The 12,614-nt window shown below is 62.0% G+C and overlaps 1 protein-coding gene across 1 annotated transcript in view; it reads right to left on the bottom strand.

Annotated features, from left to right (window-relative positions):
- The window catches only part of LOC111161718 (G protein subunit gamma 7), an 83,727-nt gene extending 71,733 nt beyond the window's left edge, over positions 1-11,994 (bottom strand). The window contains exons 1-2 of the mRNA XM_022525596.1: positions 11,958-11,994; positions 7,279-7,336 (exon numbers count right to left, since the gene is read on the bottom strand). The gene's annotated coding sequence lies outside the window, so the exon portion shown is untranslated. The remainder of the gene's footprint in view (positions 1-7,278; positions 7,337-11,957) is intronic.
- Between the last annotated feature and the right edge of the window lie 620 nt (positions 11,995-12,614).

Raw genomic sequence — 12,614 nt, 5'->3', positions numbered from 1 at the left:
TTCTGATGAACCCAGAGTCAACCGATTAGGGGTCTTCCTGTATCTGCAAAATCCCTTTGGCTGTTTCACATCAGCCTAACAGCAAGAGTGGCATCCCGTCTGCTCCCAGGTACCCTGCACCCGAGGAGCAGGGATCAGCAGGGGTGTGGACGGCAGCGGGCACCCAGCTGGGGCACCATCTTGGCAGACGGGGCCTGCACGGCTACGTTCGGTACTGTGAGGAGGGAGAAACACACAGCCCCGCACCACGGAGCAGCTCCTACGCGGCAGACTCTGCGAGGCGTGGAGAAGACAGCCGAGGACTCCGCGGGAAGCGGGGAAAGGCTTCGTTCAAGCCGGGGTATCGCTGTCGGTCGCCAGGGGTCGGGCAGGACAGACGGGGGGTGGGGGGATGAGGACAGGGTCTCTCCCCTGGAAGGACCTAGAGTCCCTCACAGTCATTTGCGGCCATCCTGAGGAGGCCAGGCCAGCAGTGGGCTTGGGGCCAGGCCTCCACGCTCAGGAAGGTCCGGGGAGCTGCCTTTGGGAGGCGCGCCTGGATTTGAACCTGAGCCTTCTGACCCACCAGGGCTTCTCCCCTTCTGCAAACGGACCCACCGCAGGGGCCGGCTGCCTGAAGAGGGGCGGGCAAGGCCCCCCAGAGTTGGAGTGGGGGAGGAGGGCATGGCCTGGAACACTGGGCAGGGCACGCAGCGCACGAGAGGAACTCCGTCCGCCTTATGGGCCTGACGGTCCTGCACACTCCTCAGCGGGGCAGGGCTGAATTTGCACGTGTGGCAAACCTTAGGGAACTATGGCCCACATGGTCCCCGTGCTGAATGCCTGGTTTTGTACTCTAGTGACCAGAGCTGCCCCCACCGGGGGCAGCTGGACGGAGGGCGCGCAGGACAGTGCCGTGGGAGAGCTTGCAACTTCCTAGAAATCTGTCATTATTTCAAAATACAGGTTTTTAAAAAATTGGGTGGAGTCCTGCGTCCATTTAGGTGTAACTGGGACAAGATGGGCCATGCATTCCCCAAACCCCTCCGCTCCCCCCAGCCCTAAGCCTCTGGAGTCCCGGCCACACCCCCGGCAAGGAGGGGCTGGAAGTCGGAGGCAGAGGATGTAGACACCACCTGGTGGCCCCGCTCACGCCTGGCTGTGTCTCGGACTCTGCTCCCTTCCACCCCTTTGTGGCCGACAGGACCCCTGCTCCTTGCTGAGTGCTGGGTGTGGACGGGGCCTGGGAACAGGATGAGATGCCATGCCCTGCATAGACTATTTGTATGGAAGAAGGGGTCTGAACGATGGGATTAAGCCTCCACATCGGTCAACTCTGAGTTAATCAAAAAGGACGCACCTGGGTGGGCCTGACCTCTTCAGGTGAGCCTGTCAAAGGGTCTTTGGGGACCTCCCTGAAGCGAGAGCCTGGGAGTGTGAGGAGGCCAGTGGAGGAGACCACATGGCTAGGACAGGACCCAAGAGTGGCCTCTAAGAGCTCAGGGTGGCCCCTGGCTGGCCACCAGCAACACAAAGAAGCTGAATCCTGCCAACAGCCGGAGTGATGGTGGAGGCGGCTTCTTCCTCCGCCGCGCCTCGATGAGCACTTGGTTCTGGCCGAGCCTGGTGAGGCTCTGGATACAGCAGCTGCCACAGCGTCTACACTGCTGACCTGTAGAACCAGGAGCCAATCAGCAGGGTGCTGCGTGAGTGCGGTCACCCACCACACGCTCTATGAGACGGCGGGGAAGAGCACCCTGGGGTGTCCCGGTCACTGTCGCGGTCAGTCACATACAAGGGCGCTCCTCTCGCTTAGACAGTCACAAGTCTGGGGAGCGGCGAGCCAGGAACTGTGCATGAAGACCAAGACGGGTCCCTACTAGTGATCACAGCATCGCCCTCCAAAGGCCTCCCGTCCAGTTATCAGCACACGGGGGCACCGATGACGATTAGAGACAACGGGTGATTCCGTCTGTGGCTGTTAGAGACAGACCCCCAATGACCACAGACCTGCCCTGGGTGCCCCGTCAGGAGCTCTTGGGCCCTCGGGTCCCTCTCCCTGCCTCCCGCCGCTGAGCACTCCCCAGCAGGCCCTCTCCAGGCTATGCCTGGGCCCTGTCCTGTGTACCCACTCTGTCCCATGGACGCTGTGTTCTCTGTCCTGCCCCGGGGCTTCTGCCAGCAGCTACGAGCAGGTCAGCCCGGCGGGGCCCCGGCACACAGACGTTGTGGACTGAGAACACTAAGAGGGAGGGAAGGAAATGAGGAGGTTCCAACCCACCAGCTCCAAGGGAATCAGGCTGAGAGTGGGCCCTGGGAAGAGGCAGGGACCCCGCTGCCCACCACATGGCTCCTGTCCCCCCCGCCCCCACCTTCCTCTCATACGTGACTGTCACCCTGTGTTGTGAGTCAAGAGGCTGCAGCTGGGTGACCACGACAGGCGCATGTGTGCCATGCCCTGCCCGAGGGAGGCTGTGTGAGCAGTTGCCCAGCAACATCCCTGTGCCCACGAGGTGTGGTCTCTGCCCCTGTGTGGCCACCGGGCTGCTCTAGTTCTAGCGGCCCCACTGGGGGGCCCCTGCTCCAGCAATCCTCCACGTGAACTGGCCGGGGTCCTGACTGTCCAGCGGTAAATTCAGATGATGGTAGCACTAGCCAGCCCGTGAGACAGAACTTTCCAGCACACCCTGGCCCACAGGGTCCAGGAGAGGCGTGGGTGGACACCAGGCAGTGGTGCACGTGGACAAGACGGTGTGACCTTGACTCCCCCTTGGGGGCTAGACTCCCAGGCAGCGGGGATTCCTCCTCTCACCCTGATGGACTTTGGGGCAGGTCACTCTCGGGGGGATATCCTGGGTGCTGTGGGGGGGGCCAAGCAGCCTCCCTGGCCCCACCCACCCGATCATGATGGCCACAGACCTCCCACGACGTGGCCGCATGGCCCCTGGGTGAGCGCCTGCAGGGAGAGGGTTTTGGGCACTGTGGGCTGCGGCAGGGCCCCCGATCACACATGTTCTGTATGTGTTTTCTGTTGGGAAGGCGGCGGCAGCCCTGTGACCTTTCGCGAGCAGAAGGTTTTAAGGTTCTGACCGTCGATCCTGGCAGTTCCTGCAGGAGAACAGCTTGTCCACAGAAAAACTGATAATACCATGCATTTCCACATGCCTGGGACAGACCTGAAGCGGGAGCCAAGCCGGGGGAGAGCAGCGGCTCTGTGGGGCGGGCAGGCTGGACTTTGCTCCATAGGAGGGCCACTCCGGAGACAAAAGCCTCAGCCGAGCTCTCAGCAGGCGCCCTGCAGCTCCCAGGAGAGCAACACTCTGCTGGTGAAGGTCACGGAGCTCTTCTGCACCCTCAGCCGGGAGCAAGACTCCTGGAAAGTGCATGTCCTCCCCCTCCCCCGGCACCAGGGACATGGGGGCGGGCCACTCTGCATCCCTGGGCCCACTGGCTCGGAGCTGCCCCTGCCGTATGATGACCACAGGTGTCCCCAGACGCCGCCCAGTGTCCCGGGGGGGCAGCATCGCCCTCAGTGAAGAAACACAGATATAACCTGACGTACACAGAATCTCATTTCCCTGGTGGCCCATTTCGGGGGCTCAGGGCTGTCGGTGGCTCGTGTCCACCGTGCTGGAAATCGCAGCTCTGGGCACCGGATTCAGCTCAAAGACAATGTCTCATCCCTGTGGCTAGCACCGCGAGGGCGGGAACACCGGAGCCCAGGTGACTCCCAGGGTGAAAGGCCAGTGCCCTCAGGGGACGGGGCGTCTGAGCTGTCCCGGGCAGCTGCCAGGCTGGAGGAGCCTGGCTGGCTGTTCCAGGAGGCGAGCATCGGCCCCCCGAGCTTCCAGGCAGTGGGAAGACCCACCGAGTGGCCAGGATCCCCGTTATAGACACAATGTGACGGAAGCCATTAGGGCATGGTCCTCGTCCTGCCCCCAGGGGACCCCGGGCCAAGTCTGAGGACATCTGTGGTTGTTTTCACCATGGAGGGAGGAGCTCCTGGCAGCGAGTGGGTGGGGCTGACGGGGCCGCCCCCCCACCAGCAACGCGTGGGACACTGACCCCAGAGAGTCACCGGCCTGATATCAGCAGAGCTGAGGCAGGGGAACTCGCAGTGGGCCCCCAGTCCCTGCTAGGACGTCAGCTCTGCGGGAGCCAAGGGTTTCGCCTGTTCTGGTCACTGCCTGGGCCACAGGCCTGGCCCAGGCACTCACCCAGAAACCCCTGCTGAGGGGGGGGCAAAGTCTGTGGGAGGGCATCCCTGTGCCCAGGCAGCGAGCTCCCAGGTGACTGCACGAGAAAGTGTGACAGGGACCGACACTAGGCCACACGGCCAGAGTCCATGCCCTAGAGACCAGCGGGGGGCTTCTGAGGACTGGTGCTGTCCAGGTAAGCCCCGAAGGAAGGGCTGTGTGGGGCGGGAGCCAGCAGCTGCTGCCCCAGAAGAGGGAGGAGGGAAGGCTCCAGAAGCAAGACTCAGTCTTCCAGGTGGGGCTGCCGCCGCCAGGCTGCCCACCCCCCATCCCGGGCCTTTGCTTCTGCGCCATGGCCTTTGCTCTGACCACAGGGCCGCACCCAGGTCCAGGTCCCCTGCACCCCGAAGGTCGCAAAGTCAGCACTTCCCTCCCCCCAGTGGAAGGGACCAGCCATCAGATGCTGGTCCCAATCCGGGAGGTTTGGGATCTGTGGGGGGGAGGTGTGAAGGGGCCTGGGACAGGGTGACCAGGGGACTCTCGGGGCTGAAACATCCTGGAGGACAGGGCGGGGTAGTCACGGCCCTGCAGGACCGACCAGCAGACGGCGGGGAAACACCCCAGGCCCGCCCGCCCCTGCCGGCCCCGGCCGGCCCCTGCCGGCCCCTGCCCCACCCCCACGCACACCGGCTCAAGCCCGGCCCGCGGGCCTTCTCTGCCCCCTCGTGGCCGCCAGGGGGAATTGCAGCACCCGGGCCGGAAACCCCTGCACGACACCCTGGGAGCCAACGCCCCCAAACTCCTGCTCACCACTCGGCTCTGGCACGTGCTCGACGGCTGCTTCTGCCACCGGGGCAGGCGGCGGTGGCCTTCACTCAGCGACACCCGGCTGCTTGAAGGTGGGAAACCCTGCCCGGGCTCTGCTTGTCTGTCCGCCTCAGATGCCTCCCACGCAGGAGGTGGTCTGCGAGGGGCCAGGGAGCTACAGCGGAGCCAGGAAAAGCCTGGTATTCGCCCTCCGAGGAGTCCCTGCCGGAGATCCCCTGCCAGGCCCGCCCACCGCGCGTCCCTCCACCAGCGCCTGCGCCTCGCCACACTGCACAGCGTCCCCCACCCCAGCCCGCACGGCGTGGGGTCAGACCCATCAGTGAGTCCGGTTCGGAGACTGGACCGTAAGAGACGCCATCGGAACAAAACACAGGTGAGTCGCTCTCTAGCTTCTTGAAATTTGGGGGACACCAAAGAAAGCCCAAAGGTGAGCGCCAGTGTCCTCGGTCCCTCGGTCGGTAGGAGAAAGCCCCCGGCGAGGACAGGGGAATGACTGGCTCAGAGAAGAATTCACAGTGGGGGGACGGACACCAGCCCGAGTCCACGCAGAGCAAGACCGAGAGTTCAAACACCATGTGGAAGAGCTGAAGAAGGTCGCCGATGACGGGGACAGACCCACACCGGGGCGGTCCGCGAGGGCGCCTGCTTACCGAAGGCACGGCTGGGGGCATGCAGAAATCCCGCAGCCCGACCAGCAGCACTGGACGTGCCCGGCTGCTCAGACGCCGGGGGGACGGCCCTGGAGACCGGGCACTTGCAGAGGGCAAGCGGCTGTCGGAAGGGGAACCAGGGCACCCCGATTCTCTCCCTCTCTCACACGCACGGCAAACCTACGTGCGGGAGTTCACCCCCAACGACAGCCGGCCCAGGACGCACGTTTGCGTGAACACATTCATCACAGAATGTAAAAAGAGAGAGAAAAACAGGAAAATAAACACCCCCACAAACCAATTAAATCCACAGTAAAATTATTTTAAAAGGAGTGACTAACCATTTGCCTGTGATGTGAAATGCCGAGCCGGCATCAGGAGAGGTGAGGGAAACGCAGGCTTCCTGACAAGGAAAGCGGCCCAGCAGGCAGAAGGAGCACGTTAAAGAGCAAATCCTATTCATCCAGAATCGTGCGTGTGGACGGAACTCACAGAAGGATGGGGGAGAACACTCACCACGACGCTGGCACGCCGTCACCAGTGGGGGCTCTAGCGGCCTTGCTTCTCCTTTGCCTGCATTGTCCCTTCTACAGGACGTCCGTCCACCTCCACCCAGCCGGCTGCTGGCGGTCTCCAGACACCCCTCTGTCTTGCAACTCTGACACGGACGCCACACGGAAGGTCATCTGTAGGGGACCCGCTGGGTACCCACACGTCACACCCAGCCCGGGGCTCCCATCCTGGCTCCTGGCCTCTGTCCCCAAGGATGGCGTCTCTCCTGAGCGAAGCCAAACCACATCCTCTGTGCCTTACTGAGGTGCACGTGATAGGCCCTAGAACCCGCCTGCTGGGCGCACACAAGGCCAGGAGTCCCTGGAGAGGGCACCAGCCACCCCCCTGCCACGCAGTTCCCAGCGCACACCCACAGCAAGTCCCGATTCCCCCCTCAGGCCCTGGTGGCCAGCAAGCACCTTCCCGTCCCTGCAGACGGGCCTTTTCTAGAAACTGCACAGAGACAGACCTATGGGATGCACTTCTCCAGGGTCTGCCTCCTCTTCTAACGTTTTCTCATTTAAACACGCACACACACAGTTTGGGAACGTCCAGCATTATAAAGACACCCATCCAACGTTCCAACGTCCCTCAAACGTGCCAGTGAATGAAACACAACAGCGATCCAAGCTCCGTCAGAGCTCCTGCTGGACACCCAAGTTCATTCTGAAGACCGCCGGACAGAGAACACCGCACAGCAGCGGGAGAGCCCTTGGGGGCAGGCGGAAGGGGAGCCTGGGGCCACCGCAGGCCGCTGTAGCCTCCCTCGGCTCAGCGAAGGGTAAAAGCCACTCAACACCCATGGGGCATGAGACCAACAGCCGGCCCGAGCTCAGAGAGCAGGATCTCAGCGCAGAGGCCTCCTGAGGCCGCGCAGTGCCTCCCAGTCACCAGGACGGGCACCATGTTTGAGGGCCGCGTCACGTCCGGGGACTTGGCTCTGCTCCTGGCAGTGGCTTGGGACGGGCCACCTTCCACACCAAACCAAGCCCCTCCCTCTCGCCCAGGCCCAGGATGGCCAACCAAACCCGTGTTCACGCCGGACGGCGGAGAAAGAAACATCACACACTGACCTGTGCCCGGGGCTGAGCTGTCTTCACCGCCGAGGCTTGGGAACCGCACGTCCGCTCCCTGGAAGAAAAACGGAGCCCTTCAGTGGGGCATCATCTGCTCCAACACACGTGTCCCCCCGGGGCGGCCACGAACAAGGGTCTCGCACTCAAGGTCAGACCGCCCTAAAGACCCCTCTGGGGGGCCTGTCTTTCGGCTGCCTTGCCAGACTCGGGGCCAGGCCTCCTGGCGTAGAAGTGGGACGTAAGAAGGCAACTTGCCAGAAAGGTCTACGAGAAGTTTGCAAGGTTGTCCCTGCTGAATTTTCCAAAGGCTCCAAACTCAGTGGATGGAAGGGTCGAGTGATCACGTGACCTTTCGTGCTCTGTAAAGCTGTTCGGCCACATCGCTTGACCCTCAGGGTCACTCTGCAAGGAAGAGGTGGGAACGGAGTCAAGCCCCACCCCAGGGCACCCCCTAAGTCACCGGGGTCAGCCTAAGGAGGCCCGAGGAGCAAATGCAAGGTGGAGTCCGGGATGGGGTCCCAGGGCAGGAGAAGGACACTGGGAGCAAACCGCGGAAAGCGAGGGGAGTGGAGCTGGGTCTGTGGGTGCGCGGTCGGAAGGCGCGGCCACACGGGGCAGACTGGGCAGTGGGCAGACAGGGGCTCTCTTTGAAACTCTCCTGAAAATCTAAAATCATTTTAAAATTAAAATATCACTTAAAAATAACTCAATTCTGGGGCACCCGGGTGGCTCAGTCCGTGAAGCATCCGACTCTCCGTTTCAGATCAGGTCATGACCTTGGAGTCGTGGGACTGAGTCCCGCGTCAGGCTCTGCGCTCAGACAGGAGTCGGCTTGGAACTCTCTCTCCCTCTGCCCCTTCCCCACGCGCTTTCTCTCTCTCACATAAATAAATATATTTTTTAAAACAACTCAATGCGAAGATTTAAAGGCTGGTTTCCTTTCCAGGAGTCCCGGCCACTCTGTTGTCAACCGGGGCCGGGTGGAGAACTGAAATCCCCACTGTCGCCGGCAGGTGGCGCTAGGGGCTCAGAAACACTTGGGTCCGTGGGCGCGGCGGCTGCAGCCCTAAGCTCATGGGGCGGGGAGGCTGCTGCCCCCCAGGCCCTGCCAGAGGCCCTGCCAGAGGGCGTCCTGCATAGCCAGTGCCCCCCCCCCCACCCTGCCCCTGGACCCCGGAGGCTGAGACTTGCCTCAGCCCTGCAGGGGCCATCTATGCACGTGACCCTTCAAGTTTTTATCTCTCAGTCAATTAAAGACACAAGACGTTGCAAACCTAGTGCAGAAGGGGTGCCGGGCACCCTGCGCCCAGCTGCACCCAGGGTGACTCCTTGCACAACCAGGGGACGCTGAGGCGACCGGCCAAGGGATAGGCAAGCATGGTTTTCTAGACCATCTTACTGAGACAGGCTTCTCCCCCTGCACAGAGGCTGCACAATAAAGTGCTTTTTAGTATTTTCGGAGTTGTGCGACCATCACCGCTAGCCACTTCAGGGCTTTCCATCATCCCCAAAGCAACCCTGTCCCTCAGCCGTCACCCACCACTCCCCTAAGCCCCGGCCCCCGTGAGCCCCCTTCCTGTCCATGGAGGAGCCTGATCTGGACGTGTCACACGCGTGGACTCACACCACATGGGGCCTTCTGTGTCTGGTTCCCTCCCTGAGTGCCGTGGGCTCAGGGTCTAACCCGGAGCAGTGCATGGGGGACACATTACTGACGGGACACTTGGGTGTCCCCACCTCCTGGCTCTGTGAACATGGTGGCATGAATCCTAAGCCTTCTCATGTACCCCCTGCAAACCTCCCCACCCTCAGCCCCGGAACACCAGCCCCGCACTTGAACTTGAACACACGGGTGCCCGCGCAGATGCCCCCACCTTGGCTGCGCTTGGCCCAGGCCAGCGTGAGCAACGCACCCCTGCAACTCTGACCCAGGGCCCACGAGACCGCAGGCTGCGAGATACACCTGCTGGTGCCCGGCCGTGCCTGTTACCTTCACCCAGGCCAAAGTGCTGGACTTTCACTCTCCCACCAGAGGGAACCACAAGCCCTCTGGGACGGCCAGCAGCGGGACGAGGAGCTGGGACCCTGCGGCAGGACCTGCTTCGGAATGTGCAGAGCCAGCAGCCAGGTGAAACGGAGATCCCTCGTTCAAAAATTAGTGCCAAACATGAAGAGAATGACAGCAGAGCCTGCCGACCTCACGCAGACCCCAGCCCGAGGCACGGCCAGGGAGGTGCAGGAACGCAGACCTCAGACACACAGAGGAAGCTCTGGAGGAAAGGGCCCGGTGCCAAGGGAGAGAGATGTCACACCTGGAAACAGGTAGTTTCCAACGGTGGCCGTCAGGGTGGCCGCATCGGAAGGAACTTTGTCCTGGACAGCACTTTACAACCTGGGACCTTCCTCTTGTCCACACGCTTCCTTCTCTTTTCCTCTCTTTTCCATGGAGATCGAACTCACCGACCATGACCTTCATTCACCATTTTCAAGTGTCCAATTCAGTGGCTTTTAGGACATCCGCAAGGTCGTGCAGCGGGTGACGCAGCCAGTTCTACACTAACCCCAGGATACCGTCTCCGGCCCCCGAGGAGCCCCCGGGCCCGCTAGCATCACCAGCATTGCGGGTTCCGGTCCAGCGTCCTGGGAGAGGCGAGACCCCGCCGTGCAGGGGCCACACCTGTTCTGCTGGCCGCCACGCTTCGCCGCACCCCTTGAACACAGCACGTGTGCCATGACCCCAGGGTTTCCTGACCCCCAGTCGGTGCTGAGGGAAGGCCTGCAGAGCCAGGGGAGCAGGGGGAGACCAGGCAGCCCCCACAGAGCCCGGTGACATGGGCCAGGTCCCCCCAGGGCTCACCTATGACATGGGAGAGGCCGGAACCCTGCCGCAGGCCGTGGGACCCACGCAGAGGCTGGTGAGTGCAGGCGTGGCTGGAGCGAGTCTCGTCACGCAGCCACGCTCTTGGTGACATCCTCTGTCAATGGCAGAGGGAAAATGAGGCACGCGGATCACCAGCCCAGGGTGCTCCCGGAGCTCCCACCAGTAACTTCCTGGTGGTTTCTACTGCCTGTGTTGTTCTGGAGCCTCCGAACGGTGAGTGGGGGACACGGGCAGCGGGACCCTTAGCTGCCAACGCTGGAGACGTGAAACCGTTGGAAGCAGGGCCGAGAACCGGATGTGAGAGGAGATGACAGGGCAGCCCCTGAGCGAGGAGTCGCGCTGGGCTGCACCCCTCAGAGCCCATCGTCAGCATCTCAGGGTTACGGGACTGAGGACCCAGCCCCAGCCGGCACAGGACGGCTCCTCTGGGAGGAAGGCATGTCACAACCCACTTCGCTCCATCAGAGCTCGACCAGAGGGACTTTTCCAGAGCACTGGCGCAGCCCTGCTGTGTGCAAACGCTACTGTCCCTCCCTCTAGAATTCAGGGTTCCCTCCATGCCCTGGTGGGTCATTCTCGGGGGGGGGGGAGGGGCATCCTGGTCGCCGTGGGGGCACTGAGCAGCCTGTCCCACCCGCTGGATGCCAAGACAACCCCAGTCACATGACCACAGAGCCCCTGCAGGGAAGGAGGAGGAGCTCTGCTCAACAGCCTGCACCACAGCTTCCGGAAGCTTCTATGTGAGGTTCTGTGCCCAGCTGGACACAGTAGCTCCTGAGCCACTGCCCCCTCTAAGGGCGCTGTCCCTCCTTGGGGGGGTAAATCCCTTTTTGGGTAGAACCCTGTTCTGTGTCCCAGGCAGGGCACGGTGGGGCAAAGACTGTGCAGGAATGTCACCTAGGACTTGGGTTAACGCTCATGGTCACGTATCAATATTGGCTCATGGATGACAACAAAGCGGCCACACTATGCAAGTCGGCCAAGGGGAGAAGTGGAGGGGGCGCCGCCTGTGCGGGAACTCACTTTTCCGCTCGGTTTTTCCATAAACCTAACGCTACACTAAAAAGCAGTCTATTGGGCGCCTGGGTGGCTCAGTGGGTTGGAGCCTCTGCCTTCGGCTCAGGTCATGATCCCAGGGTCCTGGGATCAAGCCCCGCATCGGGCTCCCTGCTCAGCGGGGAGCCTGCTTCCTCCTCTCTCTGCCTGCCTCTCTGCCTACTTGTGATCTCTGTCTGTCCAAAAAAAAAAAAAAAAAAAAAAAAAAAAGCAGTCTATTAAGAGAGGTTCTTGAAGACACAAATTAGAATTCCGGTTTTAGAAAGGAGGAAGGGAGCGGGAGGGGAGAGGGAGCCCATCTCAGACCAGATGACCGCTGAGCGCTCACAGGTCCCCAGGGATCCCTCCGACGAGCCCTTAGAGCCAGACCCGGAGAGAAGATGGGTCAGTCCCGGCCAAACACATTTCCTACTATTTCCCCCAAAGCTCTTTCGAGGGTTGTTAAGATACAGTTCGGGGAGGATCAGCCTGGATTAACCTCCACCAGCCCCGCGCCCCAGGCCGGGGACCAGAGTGGATCAGAGCCCTAATACAATCAGTCCCGGCACTGCCCTCGGATTACTCCCAAATCCCATTTGGCCAACCGAGAGCATATTGTGGCCGGTGATGAGCCGATGTCTACGTCTATAAGCTGCACCAAGCAGAAATCGCTGTCCAGTACACCCAGCGGCCCCGACACCCTCAGGGTCTAATGCCAGCGCCGTGACACCGACGGGCCCCGCCGTCAGCACCGACTCACCGGACGTCTTCTCCCAGACGTCCAGTCGGCCGTCGCAGGTTTCTAAGCGTGAGCACTGAGCAGCCTGGGACTTTTCATTTTCTTGTTTCCCCAGCATCTATCGGCCCGGTCATGTGGGGAGACACAGGACCCCAGTGGGACACGAGAACTTCAGCGAGGGGGAAGCCGCCTAACAACAGGGCTGAGAAAATGAAATCCTTGGGATTTCACGAATTATCACAACGTAAAGGGCGGCATCGAGTTTCTGAAACTGAACAAAGCCACTGCCTTTACCTCCTTCCCTCCGAAGCAGGGTCTCTCCCTCCCCCCGCAGCACGGCTGACTCTCCGTGGGGCCTCCCAGGCACTGTGGGGGGCATCGAGCAGCACCCCACGAGCCCGCTGGCTCAAGGCCGAGAGCACCCCGGTCGTGAGGACCTCCATGTCCCCAGGCGGCCCCCACAGCCCCCTGTTGAGATGGGCTGTGCGGACCCAGCAGAGGCAGAGGGCAGATGTCCCCCTGCCTGGGATACAGTTCACTTGTCTGGGAAATGAGTGGGTGGGAGCGGGGCATCGGCCCCCTCGACACCCTACACGGACGCCCCCAGATGATGACCGCGGGGTGCGGCAGGAGCGCCGGCCTGCCTGGAGGCTGCGTGCGGCAATGCCGAGCCGTCCT

Source organism: Enhydra lutris, unplaced genomic scaffold (genome assembly GCF_002288905.1).
Source record: "Enhydra lutris kenyoni isolate GAN:26980312 unplaced genomic scaffold, ASM228890v2 scaffoldscaffold86, whole genome shotgun sequence".
NCBI lineage: Eukaryota > Metazoa > Chordata > Mammalia > Carnivora > Mustelidae > Enhydra > Enhydra lutris.
The sequence above is the reverse complement of the archived record's forward strand: the minus strand, read 5'-3'. Positions and strand labels throughout refer to the sequence as shown.